We start from the raw sequence: 19,804 nt of genomic DNA on the forward strand, positions 1-19,804 counted from the left end.
GCGAGACTAAGGGTAACCGTAACATTTGGCGGCAGCGGTGGGATTTTTCCTGGATTTCCTAGGAGAGGTACAGAACGGATGGAGAGCGCTTACAAAAAATTGAAGCGTACAACCCTAAAGGATTTACTTGAAAGCAGAGGGGGGTACGCCAGCAACCGGCCGAGGAGAGAGCTGATCGCAGAATTGACCGAACTGGATCAGAGCTTCACAATGGCGGAAACACCGACCACGATTAGTGACGAAAAAACCAGGATTGTTCGGGAGAGGCTCTCACTGTACGGGCCGAACCCCTCCATGGAATTGGTACAGCAGTTGATGGCGGAAGCGGACAAGGATATACGAGAGACTCGAGCCCACGAACTCAACCTAGCGAACGCACACCGCAATGCTGAAGCCCCGCAGGTAATCATCCCTGTCGAAAATGCTGGGAGGCCCAAGATACCCTATGCGGCATTTCGACCCTTCCTAGAGAGCGAGACAGGGATTGATGAATATTTGGCGGACTTCGAAAGGCAATGTGCCCTGCACCAGATTCCCAACAGGGAGTGGCCCACGATATTGTCTGGGAAACTATCTGGGCGAGCCCTGGAAGCCTTTCGTACTCTGGGTGCTGAGGAAGTGACACAGTATGAGCTAGTTAAGGAGACACTGTTGCGACGGTACGCAGTAACTCCGGACGCGTATCGCCGACAGTTTCGGGGCACGAAAAAGAAGCCTAACGATACCCATATGGAATGGGCGCACCGAATGCGGAGAGCGGCAAATCACTGGATGAGCGGAAGTAAAGCGGTGACTGGTGAGGAAATTTTACAATTGTTTCTCTTAGAACATTTTTATAATGGCATGGAACAGCAAGGGAAGGAATGGCTGCGAGACAGGCGACCTTCTACCTTAGAAGAAGCAGCCAAATTGGCCGATGAACATTATGACTCCCGTCTTCACGAACCCAGAGAGGTTTACCGTGCACCCCCTCGTGCTGAATTCCGAGCCCCGGTGCCCGCAGGGCCCGCCCGACACTCAGGACCACCCAATAACAGCTCTGAGCGTCCCAGACCGACTTGCCACCGATGCAAGCAACCAGGGCATTTCATGGCTAGCTGCCCCCTTAATACGCACCAGACACCCAGGAATTACAATTACCCCTCTGGGGCATATCGTCCGGCCCGGACCCTCTGTGTTAACCAAGAGGCCCCTATGGAGGAATATTTGGGGCCGCTTCACGAGGCGGACCCTGTATATGCTGCCTCAGATAACCGCCAGCACCATCGGCAGAAGGTATGGCTCGAGGGGCGATCTACCGAGGGATTGAGAGACACAGGGGCTACTATCACGCTGGTACAGAGTCATTTGGTGCCGGAGCACAAGCGATCTGGACAGACTGTGGCCGTTAGAGTGGCGGGGGGGATGTGTACAAAATTCCAACAGCTAAAGTGCATCTTGATTGGGGAGCGGGAAAGGGGGCTGTGAACGTGGGCATAATGGATAATTTACCTGCCGAAGTACTACTGGGCAATGATTTGGGCCCCATGACTTCTGCCTATGCTCCAGTATGCAACAACGAGGCGGACCCAGTGACTACACGGGCCCAAGCCCGGACGGAGCGGGAACTCTCACCAGTGCGGGAGACACAGGTAAGACCTACCCCGACCTTGCCTGACATGTTAGGCCCCATACCCTGGGACACCCCAGATGCTTTCGAGACAGAGTCTAAGACTGACCCGACCTTACAAAAGTACCGGGAACGAGCAGAGACCGGAGGGGGCGGGGCAGATAATGAAACATTCTTATGCGATGTGTGTCAACGAGTAGGAAGGCGAGGCGATCACCCTAAAGCCCATCTAGTAAATATGCCCATTGTAGAGGAACCCTTCAGCCGGGTTGCTATTGACCTAGTGGGACCACTGGCTACCCCTAGTCCCTCCGGTAAGCGCTACATTCTTACCGTAGTGGACTACGCTACCAGGTACCCAGAGGCTGTCGCCCTATCCAACATACAAGCGGATACGGTAGCGAATGCACTAGTACAGGTGTTCTCCCGGGTAGGATTTCCAAAAGAAATCCTATCCGACCGAGGCACCCAATTTACGGCTGAATTGACCCAACAACTCTGGCAGGTTTGCAAAATTAAGTCCCTCCTGAGCTCCCCATACCACCCCCAGACGAACGGGCTGTGTGAGAGGTTCAATGGGACCCTCAAGCAAATGCTCAAGACGTTCACTCAGGAATACCGAGACTGGGAACGCTTCCTGCCGCACCTCCTTTTTGCTTATCGGGAGGTGCCCCAGGAAACGACAGGGTTCTCTCCCTTCGAGTTGCTCTACAGAAGAAAGGTACGGGGACCCCTAAACCTGATCCGGGAGCACTGGGAGGGAGAGATGGAGACTGACGGTGTCCCCATTGTGCCATACGTGCTGGAACTCAGGGACCGAATGGAGCAATTAGCCAAATCCGTGCGGGCTAATCTCCAGTCGGCCCAGAGAAGACAGAAAGTATGGTACGATCGGGGGGCCCGAAAGAGAATCTTTACCATAGGACAAAAGGTGTTAGTACTTAAGCCGGTGAAGACAGACAAATTGCAGGCGTCCTGGCAGGGCCCCTACCAGATCGTAGAGAAAAGGGGAGACACCACTTATGTGATAGCTAGCTGCCACGACAACAATCTTAGAAAGACATTCCATGTAAACATGCTCAAGGAATATTTTGAGCGACCAGAGAACGTGACGGCCGTATGTTGTTCCCCTCAGGAAGGCCCCGACAGTCTACCCATTCCAGACCTATTAGAAAAGAGTCTCCCCACAGGTATAGTGGCTCAGGTTCAGATAGGAGACCGACTTAGCCCCACTGAAAGGGAGCAGCTCAACCAACTCCTACAGTCCAAACACCTCACCTTCTCCCCGAAGCCAGGGTACACTACTTTAACCACCCACCAGGTAGATACTCCGGGACAAGCTCCCTTGCGCCAGGCTCCGTACCGAATCCCCGAAGCAGTTAGGATAGGAATGAAGAAGGAGATCGATGAGATGCTCCAACTCAGGGTAATTGAGCCCTCCGATAGTCCCTGGGCCTCCCCAGTTGTCTTGGTGCCCAAGAAAGATGGGACCACCCGGTTCTGCGTAGACTATCGGAGGCTCAATGAAAAGACCGTGACGGACGCTTACCCTATGCCCAGGGTAGACGAGCTACTCGATCGTATAGCCAGGGGAAATTACCTGACCACTATTGACCTCTGCAAAGGTTACTGGCAGATTCCCCTGGCCCCGGAGGCTATCCCCAAGTCGGCATTCGTCACCCCATTCGGCTTATATCAGTTTAGGGTAATGCCGTTTGGGATGAAGAATGCCCCAGCTACATTCCAGCGATTGGTGGATAGGCTCCTGGATGGCTTCCAGAGTTTTGCTTGCGCCTACCTGGACGACATAGCGATCCACAGTGAGTCATGGGAGGACCACTTAGCTCACATAGGAATGGTTCTGGATCAGATCCGGGCTGCTGGCCTGACTCTGAAGCCAGAAAAATGCAACTTTGGGATGGCCGAGGTACAGTACCTGGGTCACCGGGTGGGGTGTGGAAAGCAGCGACCAGAGCCGGCCAAGATAGAAGCTGTCGCCAATTGGCCCACCCCCATCACTAAGACTCAGGTCCTAGCCTTCCTGGGCACGGCAGGGTACTATAGACGGTTCGTACCAGACTACAGCACACTTGCCAAACCCCTGACTGACTTGACCAAGAAGAACTTACCTCGACAGGTCCTGTGGTCTCCCCACTGTGAAACGGCTTTCCAGGCTCTCAAAAATGCTCTAATTAACGCTCCTGTCTTGGCGGCTCCAGCCCTTAACAAACGTTTTATCGTCCATACAGATGCTTCCATGTTCGGGCTGGGAGCCGTCCTCAGCCAAGTAGGCGAAGATGGAGGGGAGCATCCAGTTGCCTACATCAGCCGGAAGCTCCTGCCCCGCGAAGTCAGCTATGCAGCGGTCGAAAAGGAGTGTTTGGCTTTGGTGTGGGCATTAAAGAAATTGACTCCCTATTTATATGGGCAGGAGTTCACTCTGGTCACCGACCATAACCCGTTGGTGTGGCTGAACCGGGTCTCTGGAGATAATGGCAGGCTATTACGTTGGAGTTTATCGTTGCAACCCTTCAATTTCACCATTACTTACAGACCTGGGAAACAGAATGGCAACGCCGACGGGTTGTCCAGACAAACCGACCTCAGCCCCGCATAACCAGCGGTCTGGACAGCCTTAGTCTGCCCCGAAAAGGGGTCAGACCGTGTCTGCCAGAGTGTTCCACAGAAAGGGAGCACTGTTACAGAAGCATTAGTTATTTTGTAGTGAAGAAACTTATTTCCCAGCAGCAATGCCTGAACCAGCCAAGCCAGCGCCTAAGAAGGGCTCCAAGAAAACTGTAACAAGTATCATTTCATAAAGGGTTAACTCTGTTCAGTTTTGAGAAAACTATTTTCTGAGGCAGGTTTCCTAGCATATTGGGTACTGTAATTAAGTTTGTGATAAGCATTCACTGCTAGGTGATAAGAAGGAATCAATTGTTTTCTTGTGTGTACTTGTTATCTGCGGTGGCCTGTCCAAGGGCTTTGTCTAAATGTGTGATGGGGGATTTTATGCTTCCCCCCCTGGGAGTGCCCTGTGTGCATGTAACCTAAATAAAAAGCAGGCTGGGCATCCCAGTCCTCAGTTCTTGGTTGTCCCTCAATCGCAGCGTTGACTCGTTTTTGTGGGCAGAAGGGTATCCTAGCTGTACTACAGCTGAGGGGGATTATTCTACATTTGCGAGACTCATAAAGAATACTATGGAAAGCAGTTTCTCCCCTCTTCAGCAATAGGAATCCAGGCTACTAAGCGGTCCATCCCTCAGCGAGACTAAGGGTAACCGTAACAGTATCCCTTTAATGTTGAAGCCATTTAATGTTTTTCCGCCCCCTGCAAGTGATCTGCTTGCTGCGGTATGTCTGGGCATCACTCCCTTGAATTATCAATCCGTATGCGGAAATAGCGTCCCACTCGCTTGCACTACTATTCGCTTCCAGTCATGGCGAGTTTCCTGTGTTGCTTGCCAAGCAGAATCAGTCCAAGCCTTCTTGGAAACCCAGTCAGTCTTGGAACAAAAATAAAGATATAGTGTGTAATAACACATTAATCCTCCAGGGGGCGCTCTTAGTAATTATATCACAGTGGTTAGGGAATACACATCATATCAACAATAAAAAACATCAAATAAACAGTATAAAATAATCAACATAAAAAATCAGATAAAGGGATTAGTCCTTTAGCTGAAAAATAAAGTCCATACAACCAATAATGTCCAATATATGGAAGTAGCTCCAAAAGAATGCAATGGTCAGCTCTCTGTCATAGGAGGGTCAGGATCCTGATGAAAATGATTGGTCTAAAAAAGAAGAACACAGAGGCGCCCAATGGCCTAATACTACAAAACCCGGGTACATATAGAATTGTAAGAAATATACTCACAAGCATACCACACCCTAGGGTGCAAAAAGGCAGACTGGAACCTCACAGTTGCCCAGAAAATTGAATGAATGCAACCAGATATCCAGGGATAACTCATTGCCTGTGGGGTCCACAATGTTCCTAGAAGAGGGGATACAGAGCCAACATAGCCCAGCACAGTTTTGTACTAAAATATGTGTATATGATAAGTAGGCACATTTACATATTTCAAAGCACCTCCAGGTGCAATAACCACTGGCTGGGGCTTCTCAGCTGACTGATTCCAAGGATTTCAGCAAACAAAAAAAGTTACCAAACAGGATATAGAATATCCCCAAATATAACACAATAGCTGCGTTCATTCAGTTTGCTGGGCAACTGTGAGGTTCCAGTTTGCCTTTTTGCACCCTAGGGTGCGGTCTGCTTGTGAGTATATTTCTTACAATTCTATCTCTACCCGGGTTTTGTGGTATTAGGCCATTGGGCGCCTCTGTGTTCTTCTCTTTCAGTCTTGGAACAAGGGGAAGCAATCAAAAAAGCCATCAGTTGACTCTAAATCAGCATGAAGGGTTTGCCCTCGATCCGGGATCGTATCAAGTGGGGGGCAGACTTTCTCAGTTCTATCAAGCTTGGATACAAGATGTCCCAGATCCATGGGCTGTGGACATAGTATCCCAGGGTTACAAATTAAAGTTCAAGACTTTTCCTCCCAGGGGCAGGTTCCACCTCTCAAGGTTATCTGCAGACTAGACAAAAAGAGAGGCGTTCTTGAAATATGTACAAGATCTATCCTCCCTGGGAGTGATAGTACTTGTTCCAGCTCAAGAACAGGATCTGGGTTTTTATTCCAATCTGTTCGTTGTTTCCAAAAAGGAAGGAACTTTCAGACCGATTTTTAGACCTAAAGTGTCTAAACAAATTTCTCAGAGTACCGTCCTTCAAGATGGAGACAATCTTCCTTTAGTTCAAGAGGATCAATTCATGACGACCATAGAGCTAAAGGATGCATACCTTCATATTCCCATTCACAGGGATCATCACAAATTATCTGAGATTTGCCTTTCTGGACAGGTATTTTCAGTTTGTGGCTCTTCCATTTGACCTTGCTACAGCTCCCAGGATTTTTTCAAATGTTCTGGGGGCTCTTCTAGCAGTGGTCAGGTCTTGGGGTATTGCTGTGGCACCCTACCTGGACAACATATTGGTTCAGGTGCCATCTTCTCAACTAGCAAACTCTCACATGGAGATCTTGTTGTCTTTTCTATGTTCCCACGGTTGGAAAGTAAATCTGGATAAGAGTTCCCTTGTTCCAACTACAAGGGTGGTTTTCTTAGGGAATAATAAACTCCCTGTCTATGAAAGAAAAATTCTGACGGAGGTCAGAAAATCCAAAATTCTCTCCTTTTGCCTCCCTCTTCAGTCTTCTGTTCGGCCATCAGTGGCTCAATGTATGGAGGTAATTGGACTGATGGTGGTTTGCATGGACATCATCCCTTTAGCTTGATTCCATTTGAGAGCTTTGCAGTTATGCATGCTCAGACAATGGAACGGGGATCATTAAGATCTTTCTCAGAGGGTAGATCTAGATAAGTCGACAAGAGACTCTCTCACGTGGTGGCTTTCTCAGGAAAATCTGTCTCAGGGCACATGTTTTCGGAGACCTTCCTGGCTGATTGTCACCACAGATGCCAGCCTGCTGGGCTGGGGAGCAGTCTGGGACTTGTTAAAGGCACAGGGACTTTGGACTCGAGAGAAGTCAGCTCTCCCAATAAAGATCTTGGAGTTGAGAGCAATCTTCAATGCTCTGAAGGCATGGCCTCAGCTGTCCTTAGCCCGGTTTAGCCATGAAGGAGGTGACCCAAATTATTCAGTGGGCGGAAGTCCACAATTGCTATCTATCTGCCATCCACATTCCAGGAGTGGACAACTGGGAAGCGGATGTTCTGAGCAGACAGACTTTTCATCCCAGGGAATGGGAAATCAATCCGGAGGTGTTCTCCATCTTAACTTTCAAATGGGGGTTACCAGAGTTGGATCTGATGGCGTCTCGGCAGAATGCCAAACTTCCAAGATATGGTTCAAGGTCGAGGGACCCTCAGGCCGCTCTGATAGATGCTCTGACAGTTCCTTGGAACTTCAGGATGGCATACCTGTTTCCCCCGTTTGCTCTTCTGCCACGAGTCATTGCTCGTATCAAATAGGAGAGAGCGTCAGTGATTCTAATAGCTCCTGCGTGGCCTCACAGGATTTGGTATGCAGACTTAGTGGAGATGTCGTCTCTCCCACCTTAGAGGTTGCCTCTGAGGAAGGACCTTCTTCTTCTTCAGGGTCCCTTCTTTCATCCAAATCTCATTTCTCGGAAGCTGGTTGCTTGGAGATTGTGAACTCTTAGTTCTTTCTAAGCATGCGTTTTCTGAGTCGGTCATTGAGACTATGATTCAGGCTTGCAAACCTGTGACTAGGAAGATTTACCATAAGATATGGTGTCAATATCTCTATTGGTGTGAATCCAAGGGCTACTCTTGGAGTAGGGTTAGGATTCCTAGGATTTTGTCTTTTCTCCAGGAAGGTCTGGAGTAAGGTTTGTCAACAAGTACCTTAATGGGTCAGATTTCTGCTTTATCTATCTTACTTCATAAGCGTCTGGTGGATGTGCCAGATGTCCAATCTTTTTGTCAGACCCTGGTCAGAATGAGGCCTGTGTTTAAGTCCGTTGCTCCTCCTTGGAGCCTTAACCTTGTTCTTAGAGTTTTGCAGCAGGCTACATTTGAACCTATGCATTCCATAAATATTAAGCTATTATCCTGGAAAGTTTTTTGTTTCTTTTGGTCATCTCTTCTGCTCGGAGAGTCTCGGAGCTCTCAGCTTTGCAGTATGATTTGCCTTATCTTATATTTCACGCCGATAAGGCGGTTCTTCGTACTAAGTTAGGTTTCCTTCCTAAAGTTGTTTCATACAGAAAAATTAATCAGGAAATTGTTGTTCCTTCTCTTTGTCCTAATCCTTCTTCTCATAAGGAACATTTGTTGCACAATCTGGATGTTGTGCGTGCTTTCAAATTCTATCTGCAGGCGACTAAGGACTTTTGACAGTCTGTAGTCTTCTGCTCTTTTTGTTTGTTTCTCAGGGAAACGTAAAGGTCAGAAAGCTACTGCTACTTCTCTTTCTCTCTGGTTGAGAAGTATAATTTGTTTGGCTTATGAGACTATTGGATGGCAGCCTCCTGAGAGAATTACGGCACATTCAACGAGGGCTGTTTCCTCTTCTTGGGCTTTTAAAAAGGAAGCTTCTGTAGAACAGATTTGCAAGGCTGCGACTTGGTCTTTTCTGCATACTTTTTCAAAATTTTACAAATTCGATACTTTTGCCTCAGCTGAGGCTTCCTTTGGGAGAAAGGTTCTTCAAGCAGTGGTGCCTTCTGTTTAGGTAACCTGTCTTGTCCCTCACTAATTATCTGTGTCCTCTAGCTTGGGTATTGATTCCCAACAGTAATTGATGATGCTGTGGACTCACTGTATCTTAGGAAAGAAAACAAAATTTATTCTTACCTGATAAATTTGTTTCTTTCTGGATATAGTGAGTCCACGGCCCCGCCCTTTTATTTTAAGACGGTTATTTTTGATAAAGCTCAGGCACCTCTACACCTTGTGTTACTCCTTTTTTCTCCATTTACCTTCGGTCGAATGAATGATGTTTGTGGGTAAGGGAGTGATACTTAACAGCTTGGCTGTAGTGCTCTTTGCCTCCTCCCGCTGGCCAGGAGTGATATTCCCAACAGTAATTAATAATGCCGTGAACTTACCATATCCGGAAAGAAAAAAATGTATCAGTTAAGCATACATTTTGTTTTTTAAATTTCGAAACCATTTAGTATGGGTGTTTTTTGGTGGTTGTACATGTGTAACAGATTTTGCAGGTCAAAGTTAGAAAAGGTGTGTTTTTTTTCCAATTTTTTCATCATATTTTATTTAAAAAATTATAGTAAATTATATGATATGAAGAAAATAATGGTATCTTTAGAAAGTCCATTTTACCCCTTGAGTGCTAATGATGGCTGTGAGCCATCACAGAGTTTCCCACTCAGGTGCTAACGACGGCTCAGAGCCGTCACATGCAATGACGTGATGACATCACCGCACAACTTTATTTAAAAATGACAATGACAAATATAGGGAAAGGGGGCATGCTGCTTAGAAGCCTGTATCTTAGGCATCTTAGCAGCTTCAGACCCCTAAGACCCACCATTGGAAAGGTAATCGCCTAACCTTTCCAACGGTTTAAGTCTTGTGGATCTGAAAAAAAAAGTTAAAAAAAATATTATAAAAATTAAAAAAAATTTTTAAATAAGCTTAGCACCCCAGTGGGAAAGTGTTTTGCACTCAAAGGGTTAATGGCGAGAAAAACGGTTTATAATATGTGTGGGTACAGTTAATGAGTATGTAAGAGGAAAATTACAGCTAAACACAAACACTGCAGAGAAGTTTAAATAGCCCTGGTCTTTAACGGTAAGAAAATTGAAAAATGTTCTGGTCTCTAAGGGGTTAATTTTAATATATGCAGCTTTACAGACATTTCTTTCATGTAATTAGCAAGAGTCCATGAGCTAGTGACGTATGGGATATACATTCCTACCAGGAGGGGCAAAGTTTCCCAAACCTCAAAATGCCTATAAATACACCCCTCACCACACCCACAATTCAGTTTTTACAAACTTTGCCTCCCGTGGAGGTGGTGAAGTAAGTTTGTGCTAGATTCTTCGTTGATATGCGCTTCGCAGCAGGCTGGAGCCCGGTTTTCCTCTCAGAGTGCAGTGAATGTCAGAGGGATGTGAAGAGAGTATTGCCTATTTGAATACCATGGTCTCCTTCTACGGGATCTATTTCATAGGTTCTCTGTTATCGGTCGTAGAGATTCATCTCTTACCTCCCTTTTCAGATCGACGATATACTCTTATATACCATTACCTCTACTGATTCTCGTTTCAGTACTGGTTTGGCTATCTACTATATGTAGATGAGTGTCCTGGGGTAAGTAAATCTTATTTTTTGTGACACTCTAAGCTATGGTTGGGCACTTTATATGTAAAGTTCTAAATATATGTCTTTAAACGTATATTTGCCATGATTCAGGATAATCAGTATTCCTTTATAATTCATACTGTCAGTTTCATTATTTGGGATAATGCATTTTAATTCAATTTATTTTTCATTACCTTGAAAATTTTCAATTGACCATTTTCCCTCCGTGCTGTTAGGCTCGCGGGGGCAGAAAATGTTTCTTTTTATTGCGTCATTCTTGGCGCTGACTTTTTTGGCGCAAAATTTTTTTGTCATTTCCGGCGCCGTAGTTGACGCCGGAAGTTGTATTCTGTAAACGTCATTTTTTGACGCATGTGTATTCAGACATTTTTTTCCCGCCAAAAAATGTGGGCGTCGGTTTCGGCGACAGAGGATGTGGCGTAATACTTGGCGCCAAAAATATGGGCGTTGTATTTAGCGCCAATAATGTGGGCGTCATATTTGGCGCCAAAAAATGTGGTTACTTAAATCTCACTTTTTTATTGCTTCTCATTTTTAGAAGCTTATTATTTTGCCATTCCTGAAACTGTCATTTAAGGAATTTGATAATTTTGCTTTAAATATTGTTTTTTTCTATTACATATTGCAAGATTTCACTGTTCCTGTTTCAGAAACGTTCTAAGGGATCCCTGTTGACTGAGTTCAGTCCTACCAAAGCTAAGTTCATTTATTTTAAAATGTTATGAATGTTTTTCTTTAGCTATGGTTTGTAATAAGTTATCATGATAAACTTTTACATGCAGAATCCGTTAGTATTTATGCTTTATATATTGCTATTCTTTTTACATCTTATGTACAAGAATTACGTAGAAGATTTATAAGAATATTTTTCTGATTCTATTTTAAAGGCTTTGTCTGACATCGTGCCTTCTAATAAAAAATTTTAGGTCTTTTTCAAACTTTTTTTTTTTTTTATTATTGAAGTTTCAAATGACCAACTACATAATGATTTATCCTTCTCTGATGATGTTTTTTCTCATTTCAGAATTTTCTTCATCAGATATTGACACTATCAAATCCACTATCAAATCCACTTTTTTATTTTTAAAGTACATTTGTTCTTTGTTGAAAAGGTGTTGATTATTTTGGATATTAAGGTAATTAGTTCTTTCAAGACTAACTAACATTTTATTTCTGCTTATTTATTCTTCTGTATTTTCAGAGGGTTTTTTCCAGTTCTTCATACTAGGGAATGGAATAGGCTGAGAATTTTCTTTTATTCCTTCTTTAAAGGTTTTAAACTATATTCTTTGCCGGCAGTTCATTTCAATTTTGAAGGTTCTCCATTTTAATGGGGCTATCTCTACTCCTGCTAATTATGCTATTGTTTCTATAGCAAAATAGTATTTATTTTTCCTTTAGATGGTTGTATCTTATTTAAGGAAAATTATTTTTCAAGGACCTGTGATTTATTTGAATGATGTTGCAATTGCTTCATTTTTTCTGTTTACTTTAAAATCAAGTATCAGATTATGTTTTATTTAGCATTGTTAAGGGACAAAAGTCTACTGCTCATTTGAGGTTCAGACTGGGTGCTGTTGCATTTGTCTTGTTGTCTTGCATTTGTTTATGCAAGTCTGGTGTGTTGACTGGTCCTTTAACTGGATTAACATGCTAATAATTTCATTTGTATCTTCATTTTATTGAATATTTTCACAAATGAGGTTTAATCTATGTCTTTAGCTGTTTTTAGCTAGAAGAATTTTGTGATTTCTAAAAAAATCCTTATTTCTTTTTTTCCAAGATAATCAATTATTTGGTTTCTAAGGAACAAAATTCTAAATTCTTATCCAAATAACATGTTTTTAATTGGAAGTTTTTTGGTTCTATTCGGTCCAAATTTCTTAGATTTTGGGTATAGAATAAAATTTAGAGTTAAACCGTCTATGAGAAGTCTTTTTCTCTCTATTATATTCCAGTAAGGCTAACATTTTCCTATATATTTTGGGTAATGTTGCAGTGCGGCTGATCACCTGTTGGGGTTCAAGCGCTGCTCAGATCTGGAATCTTCTGGGGTATTTATTCCAGTTCCATTTTTAGAAACTGGGATTTGGGGTTTTATTCAAAACTATTAATTGTTCCAAAGATAGAAAATCTTTTTATTATGTACCATCTTTTAGATTGGTATTTATATAGTCTATTCTGCCTTTTTTTGGTCAGTGATAGCATTAGTTGTTTTTATTAGATACAATAGATGCATATCTTCATTTTCTGTTTTCATTCAGATTATTTTTATTTTCTGAGACTACGGACTCTCATATGATTCAACTTTGTTTTTTCAAGACATGGTTAGAGGATCTTTTTATCAAAAGCTCTTGATTCCTCACACAAGGGTCACCTTTTTTAGGTTTTCAGATAGATTGTGTCACTGTCTTTGTCTCTAACAGACAAGTGATTTTTTTATTGGGTTCCGTCTGTCGGTACCTTCAGTCTCTATTATTTCCTTCAGTTGCTATATATGCATGGAAATTTAGGTCTTATGGCTGCAGCATTGGATTCAATTCGCTTTGTTCATTTTCATAGAAAACCTTTCCAGTTTTTTATGCTGAATAATGGTGCAGGGATTCTAGGATTTCACTTTTTAAATCTTTGAATTCTATGTTTATCTATCTTGATTCGGTGGTTAAGATCACCATCATTTAGTTCTACAGGTCTCTTCGATTCTTTCAACCTGGACCATGATCTATACAGATGCGAGTCTTTTAGGTTGGGAGGCTGTCTGAGGTTCCCTGTCAGCACAAGGGGTTTGGAAATCTCAGGAGGCGAGATTACCATTTGATATTTTGGAACTCCGTGCATTCCCAGAGTTCTTCAGTTGGTTTCTTTTGAAGAAGAGACGTTTATTGTTTTTTTCAGACATTATCACATCTGTGGTGTATGTCAATCTTCAGGGTGGGACTATCAGTCCTTAGACTGTGACAAAAGTATCTCGGATATTTGCTTGGGCTAAATCCAGCTCCTATCTAAATTCTGTGGTCCTTTTCCCAGGTATAGACATTTGGGAAGCGGATTATCTCTGTTAATCAAGCTTTACATCTGGGAGAATGGTCTCTTTACCCAGATATGTTTTTCAATTTTTCAGATGTGAGGGCTTCCAGAAATAGATCTGTTGGCTTCTCGTCTTAACAAGGAACTTCCCAGGGGCCTATTTCAGGTCTGGGGATCCTCAGGCGAAAGTAGCGTATGCATTGACACTTCCTTGGAATTATCATTCTGCCTATATCTTCCGCCTCTAGTTCTTCCAAAATTCTAATGGAGCGTTCGTTTGTACTGCTGGTGGTTCCAGTATGGCCTCACAGGTTTTGGTATGCAGATCTCATTCGGATGGCTAGTTGCCAACCTTGGACACTTCCGTTAAGACCAGACCTTCTATCTCAAGGCCCATTTTTTCCATCAGGATCTCAAATCATTCAATTTGAAGGTATGGAGATTGAACGCTTGATTCTTAGTCATAGAGGTTTCTCTGACTCAGTGATTAATACTATGTTACAGGTTTGTAAATCTGTCTCTAGGAAGATTTATTATAGAGTTTGGAAGACTTACATTTCTTGGTGTTCTTCTCATAAATTCTTTTGGCATTCTTTTAGAATTCCTAGAATTTTACAATTTTTCAGGTTGGTTTAGCTAAGGTTTTGTCTGCAAGTTCTTTGAAAGGACAAATCTCTTCTCTTTCTGTTCTTTTTTACAGAAAGATTGCTATTCATTCTGATATTCATTGTTTTGTACAGGCTTTGGTTTGTATCAAGCCTGTCATTAAGTCAATCTCTCCTCCTTGGAGTCTCAATTTGGTACTGAGGGCTTTACAGGCTCCTCCGTTTGAACCTTTGCATTCTCTGGACATTAAAATTACTTTCTTGGAAAGTATTGTTCCTTTTGGCTATCTCTTCTGCTAGAAGAGTTTCTGAGTTTTCTGCTCTTTCTTGTGGATCTCCTTTTCTGATTTTTCATCAGGGTAAGGCAGTGTTCCTTCCTGTTATTCATTATTTTGTTCAGGCTTTGGTTCTTATCAAACCAGTCATTAAGCCAATTTCTCCTCCTTGGAGTTTTAATTTGGTTCTGAAGGCTTTACAGGCTCTTCTATTTGAGCATATGCTTTCTCTAGACATTATTTACTTTCATGGAAAGTATTATTCTTTTTAGACATCTCTTCAGCTAGAACAGTTTTTGAATTATCTGTTCTTTCTTGTGAGTCTCCTTTTTCTGATTTTTTCATCAGGATAAGGTGGTTTTTGCTATCCTCATTTCAATTCTTACCTAAAGTTGTGATTTCTGTCAACATTAGGGAGGAATTATTGTCTTTTCCTAAGACTTCTTTGGTAAGATTCTTACATTCTTTGGATATGGTAAGAGTTTTGAAATCCTATGTTGAAGCTATTCAGATTTCAGATAGTCTTCTAGTCTATTTGTTATCTTGTCTGGTGTTAGGAAGGTCAAAAGGCTTCTGCCATTTATTTGGCATCTTGCTTAAACTTTTGATTCATCATGCTTATTTGGAGTCGGGTGGATTCCCGCCTCGAAGGATTACGGCTCATTCTACTAGGTAAGTTTCTACTTTCTGGACTTTTTAAGAATGAAGCTTCTGTTGATCAGATTTGCAAAGCAATGACTTGGTCTTCTTTGCATACTTTTACTATGTTCTACCATTTTGATGTTTTCTCTTCTTTAGAAGCAGTTTTGGTAGAATGGTACTTCAGGCAGCTGTTTCAGTTTGATTCTTCTGCTTATAATTTCAGTTTTTCTTTCATGTAATTAGCAAGAGTCCATGAGCTAGTGACGTATGGGATATACATTCCTACCAGGAGGGGCAAAGTTTCCCAAACCTCAAAATGCCTATAAATACACCCCTCACCACACCCACAATTCAGTTTTACAAACTTTGCCTCCTATGGAGGTGGTGAAGTAAGTTTGTGCTAGATTCTACGTTGATATGCGCTCCGCAGCAAGTTGGAGCCCGGTTTTCCTCTCAGCGTGCAGTGAATGTCAGAGGGATGTGAGGAGAGTATTGCCTATTTTGAATGCAGTGATCTCCTTCTACGGGGTCTATTTCATAGGTTCTCTGTTATCGGTCGTAGAGATTCATCTCTTACCTCCCTTTTCAGATCGACGATATACTCTTATTTATATACCATTACCTCTGCTGATTCTCGTTTCAGTACTGGTTTGGCTTTCTACAAACATGTAGATGAGTTTCCTGGGGTAAGTAAATCTTATTTTCTGTGACACTCTAAGCTATGGTTGGGCACTTTGTTTATAAAGTTCTAAATATATGTATTCAAACATTTATTTGCCTTGACTCAGAATGTTCAACATTCCTTATTTTCAGACAGTCAGTTTCATATTTGGGATAATGCATTTGAATCAATCATTTTTTCTTACCTTAAAAATTTGACTCTTTTTTCCCTGTGGGCTGTTAGGCTCGCGGGGGCTGAAAATGCTTCATTTTATTGCGTCATTCTTGGCGCTGACTTTTTTGGAGCAAAAAATCTTTTCTGTTTCCGGCGTCATACGTGTCGCCGGAAGTTGCGTCATTTTTGACGTCCTTTTGCGCCAAAAATGTCGGCGTTCCGGATGTGGCGTCATTTTTGGCGCCAAAAAGCATTTAGGCGCCAAATAATGTGGGCGTCTTATTTGGCGCTAAAAAATATGGGCGTCGCTTTTGTCTCCACATTATTTCAGTTTCATTTTTTCTTTGCTTCTGGTTACTAGAAGCTTGTTCTCTGGCATTTTTCCCCATTTCTGAAACTGTCATTTAAGGAATTTGATCAATTTTGCTTTATATGTTGTTTTTTCTCTTACATATTGCAAGATGTCTCACGTTGCATCTGAGTCAGAAGATACTTCAGGAAAATCGCTGTCTAGTGCTGGAACTACCAAAGCTAAGTGTATCTGCTGTAAACTTTTGGTAGCTATTCCTCCGGCTGTTGTTTGTATTAATTGTCATGACAAACTTGTTAATGCAGATAATATTTCCTTTAGTAATGTACCATTGCCTGTTGCAGTTCCTTCAACATCTAAGGTGCAGAATGTTCCTGATAACAAAAGAGATTTTGTTTCTGAATCCATCAAGAAGGCTATGTCTGTTATTTCTCCTTCTAGTAAACATAAAAACTCTTTTAAAACTTCTCTCTCTACAGATGAATTTTTAAATGAACATCATCATTCTGATTCTGATGACTCTTCTGGTTCAGAGGATTCTGTCTCAGAGATTGATGCTGATAAATCTTCATATTTATTTAAAATGGAATTTATTCGTTCTTTACTTAAAGAAGTACTAATTGCTTTAGAAATAGAGGATTCTGGTCCTCTTGATACTAATTCTAAACGTTTAGATAAGGTATTTAAATCTCCTGTGGTTATTCCAGAAGTTTTTCCTGTTCCTAATGCTATTTCTGAAGTAATTTCCAGAGAATGGGATAAATTGGGTAATTCATTTACTCCTTCTAAACGTTTTAAGCAATTATATCCTGTGCCGTCTGACAGATTAGAATTTTGGGACAAAATCCCTAAAGTTGATGGGGCTATTTCTACCCTTGCTAAACGTACTACTATTCCTACGGCAGATGGTACTTCGTTTAAGGATCCTTTAGATAGGAAAATTGAATCCTTTCTAAGAAAAGCTTATCTGTGTTCAGGTAATCTTCTTAGACCTGCTATATCATTGGCTGATGTTGCTGCAGCTTCAACTTTTTGGTTGGAAACTTTAGCGCAACAAGTAACAGATCATGATTCTCATAATATTATTCTTCTTCTTCAGCATGCTAATAATTTTATCTGTGATGCCATTTTTGATATTATCAGAGTTGATGTCAGGTTTATGTCTCTAGCTATTTTAGCTAGAAGAGCTTTATGGCTTAAGACTTGGAATGCTGATATGGCTTCTAAATCAACTCTACTTTCCATTTCTTTCCAGGGTAACAAATTATTTGGTTCTCAGTTGGATTCTATTATCTCAACTGTTACTGGTGGGAAAGGAACTTTTTTACCACAGGATAAAAAATCTAAGGGTAAAAACAGGGCTAATAATCGTTTTCGTTCCTTTCATTTCAACAAAGAACAAAAGCCTGATCCTTCATCCTCAGGAGCAGTTTCAGTTTGGAAACCATCTCCAGTCTGGAATAAATCCAAGCCTTCTAGAAAGGCAAAGCCTGCTTCTAAGTCCACATGAAGGTGCGGCCCTCATTCCAGCTCAGCTGGTAGGGGGCAGGTTACGTTTTTTCAAAGAAATTTGGATCAATTCTGTTCACAATCTTTGGATTCAGAACATTGTTTCAGAAGGGTACAGAATTGGTTTCAAGATGAGACCTCCTGCAAAGAGATTTTTTCTTTCCCGTATCCCAGTAAATCCAGTGAAAGCTCAAGCATTTCTGAATTGTGTTTCAGATCTAGAGTTGGCTGGAGTAATTATGCCAGTTCCAGTTCCGGAACAGGGGATGGGGTTTTATTCAAATCTCTTCATTGTACCAAAGAAGGAGAATTCCTTCAGACCAGTTCTGGATCTAAAAATATTGAATCGTTATGTAAGGATACCAACATTCAAAATGATAACTGTAAGGACTATCTTGCCTTTTGTTCAGCAAGAGCATTATATGTCCACAATAGATTTACAGGTTGCATATCTGCATATTCCGATTCATCCAGATCATTATCAGTTCCTGAGATTCTCTTTTCTGGACAAGCATTACCAGTTTGTGGCTCTGCCGTTTGGCCTAGCTACAGCTCCAAGAATTTTTACAAAGGTTCTCGGTGCCCTTCTGTCTGTAATCAGAGAACAGGGTATTGTGGTATTTCCTTATTTGGACGATATCTTGGTACTTGCTCAGTCTTTACATTTAGCAGAATCTCATACGAATCGACTTGTGTTGTTTCTTCAAGATCATGGTTGGAGGATCAATTTACCAAAAAGTTCATTGATTCCTCAGACAAGGGTAACCTTTCTGGGTTTCCAGATAGATTCAGTGTCCATGACTCTGTCTTTAACAGACAAGAGACGTCTAAAATTGATTGCAGCTTGTCGAAACCTTCAGTCACAATCATTCCCTTCGGTAGCCTTATGCATGGAAATTCTAGGTCTTATGACTGCTGCATCGGACGCGATCCCCTTTGCTCGTTTTCACATGCGACCTCTTCAGCTCTGTATGCTGAATCAATGGTGCAAGGATTACACAAAGATATCTCAATTAATATCTTTAAAACCGATTGTACGACACTCTCTAACATGGTGGACAGATCACCATCGTTTAATTCAGGGGGCTTCTTTTGTGCTTCCGACCTGGACTGTAATTTCAACAGATGCAAGTCTCACAGGTTGGGGAGCTGTGTGGGGATCTCTGACGGCACAAGGAGTTTGGGAATCTCAGGAGGTGAGATTACCGATCAATATTTTGGAACTCCGTGCAATTTTCAGAGCTCTTCAGTTTTGGCCTCTTCTGAAGAGAGAATCGTTCATTTGTTTTCAGACAGACAATGTCACAACTGTGGCATACATCAATCATCAAGGAGGGACTCACAGTCCTCTGGCTATGAAAGAAGTATCTCGAATTTTGGTTTGGGCGGAATCCAGCTCCTGTCTAATCTCTGCGGTTCATATCCCAGGTATAGACAATTGGGAAGCGGATTATCTCAGTCGCCAAACGTTGCATCCGGGCGAATGGTCTCTTCACCCAGAGGTATTTCTTCAGATTGTTCAAATGTGGGAACTTCCAGAAATAGATCTGATGGCGTCTCATCTAAACAAGAAACTTCCCAGGTATCTGTCCAGATCCCGGGATCCTCAGGCGGAGGCAGTGGATGCATTATCACTTCCTTGGAAGTATCATCCTGCCTATATCTTTCCGCCTCTAGTTCTTCTTCCAAGAGTAATCTCCAAGATTCTGAAGGAATGCTCGTTTGTTCTGCTGGTAGCTCCGGCATGGCCTCACAGGTTTTGGTATGCGGATCTTGTCCGGATGGCCTCTTGCCAACCGTGGACTCTTCCGTTAAGACCAGACCTTCTGTCGCAAGGTCCTTTTTTCCATCAGGATCTGAAATCCTTAAATTTAAAGGTATGGAGATTGAACGCTTGATTCTTGGTCAAAGAGGTTTCTCTGACTCTGTGATTAATACTATGTTACAGGCTCGTAAATCTGTATCTAGAGAGATATATTATAGAGTCTGGAAGACTTATATTTCTTGGTGTCTTTCTCATCATTTTTCTTGGCATTCTTTTAGAATACCGAGAATTTTACAGTTTCTTCAGGATGGTTTAGATAAGGGTTTGTC

This window comes from Bombina bombina, chromosome 5 (assembly GCF_027579735.1).
Source record: "Bombina bombina isolate aBomBom1 chromosome 5, aBomBom1.pri, whole genome shotgun sequence".
NCBI classification, from domain to species: Eukaryota; Metazoa; Chordata; class Amphibia; order Anura; family Bombinatoridae; genus Bombina; species Bombina bombina.